This window comes from Arachis stenosperma, chromosome 3 (genome assembly GCF_014773155.1).
Source record: "Arachis stenosperma cultivar V10309 chromosome 3, arast.V10309.gnm1.PFL2, whole genome shotgun sequence".
In the NCBI taxonomy this organism is placed as follows: domain Eukaryota; kingdom Viridiplantae; phylum Streptophyta; class Magnoliopsida; order Fabales; family Fabaceae; genus Arachis; species Arachis stenosperma.
The window spans coordinates 20,466,550-20,468,304 of record NC_080379.1 but is presented as its reverse complement, the minus strand read 5'-3'; the positions used below and the strand labels follow the sequence as shown (position 1 = coordinate 20,468,304).

The following is a 1,755-nucleotide window of genomic DNA, read 5'->3' as shown; positions in this document are numbered from 1 at the left end:
TCTATCCCTGCCATTGGAGCAAACAACTATGAGCTTAAGCCTCAATTAGTTTCTCTAATGCAACAGAATTGCAAGTTTCATGGACTTCCATTGGAAGATCCTCATCAGTTTTTAGCTGAGTTCTTGCAAATCTGTGACACTGTCAAGACCAATGGGGTTGACCCTGAGGTCTACAGACTTATGCTATTCCCTTTTGCTGTAAGAGACAAAGCTAGGATATGGTTGGACTCACAACCTAAAGAAAGCCTGAACTCTTGGGAAAAGCTAGTCAATGCCTTCTTGGCAAAGTTCTTTCCACCTCAAAAATTGAGTAAGCTTAGAGTGGAAGTCCAAACCTTCAGACAGAAGGATGGAGAATCCCTCTATGAAGCTTGGGAAAGATACAAACAATTAATCAGAAAATGTCCCTATGACATGCTTTCTGAATGGAGCATCATAGGTATATTCTATGATGGTCTGTCTGAATTGTCCAAGATGTCATTGGATAGCTCTGCTGGAGGATCTCTTCATCTGAAGAAGACGCCTGCAGAAGCTCAAGAACTCATTGAAATGGTTGCAAATAACCAATTCATGTACACTTTTGAAAGGAATCCTGTGAACAATGGGACGAATCAGAAGAAAGGAGTTCTTGAGATTGATACTCTGAATGCCATATTGGCTCAGAACAAAATATTGACTCAGCAAGTCAATATGATCTCTCAAAGTCTGTCTGGAATGCAAGCTGCACCAGGCAGTACTAAGGATGCTTCATCTGAAGAAGAAGCTTATGATCCTGAGAACCCTTCAATGGAAGAGGTGAATTACATGGGAGAACCCTATGGAAACATCTATAATTCTTCATGGAGAAATCATCCAAATCTCTCATGGAAGGATCAACAGAGATCTCAACAAGGTTTCAACAACAATAATGATGGAAGAAACAGGTTTAGCAATGGAAAGCCTTTTCCATCATCTTCTCAGCAACAGACAGAGAATTCTAAGTAGAGCCACTCTGACTTAGCAACCATGGTCTCTGATCTAATCAAAACCACTCAAAGTTTCATGACCGAAACAAGGTCCTCCATTAGGAATTTGGAGGCACAAGTGGGACAGCTGAGCAAGAAAATTACTGAACTCCCTCCTAGTACTCTTCCAAGCAATACAGAAGAGAATCCAAAAGGAGAATGCAAGGCCATTAACATGGCCCACATGACCGAACTTGGAGAGGAGGAAGAGGCAGTGATCACCACTGAGGAAGACCTCAATGGACGTCCACTGGCCTCCAATGAGTTCCCTAATGAGGAACCATGGGAATCTGAGGCTCACACTGAGACCATAGAGATTCTATTGGAATTACTTCTGCCATTCATGAGCTCTGATGAGTATTCTTCCTCTGAAGAGGATGAAGATGTCACTGAAGAGCAAGTTGCTAAATACCTTGGAGCAATCATGAAGCTAAATGACAAGTTATTTGGTAATGAGACTTGGGAGGATGAACCCCCTTTGCTCACTGGTGCACGAAATTGTGATCAATACTTTTCACAACTCAAATAATCCCTAGTAATGGCCCCAAAGACTTGGTGCTCAATACCATGGCATAAACACAACTTCGCACAACTAACCAGCAAGTGCACTGGGTCGTCCAAGTAATAAACCTTACGCGAGTAAGGGTCGATCCCACGGAGATTGTTGGTATGAAGCAAGCTATGGTCACCTTGTAAATCTCAGTCAGGCAGACTCAAATGGTTATGGATGATATATGAATAAAACATAAAG

General features: G+C 42.1%; 1 non-coding gene across 1 annotated transcript; it reads right to left on the bottom strand.

The window, feature by feature from the left end:
* Positions 1-312: 312 nt before the first annotated feature.
* Positions 313-420, bottom strand: LOC130971938 (small nucleolar RNA R71). Its single transcript, XR_009083140.1, has one exon. It is a non-coding gene; the product is annotated as a small nucleolar RNA R71 (small nucleolar RNA).
* Between the last annotated feature and the right edge of the window lie 1,335 nt (positions 421-1,755).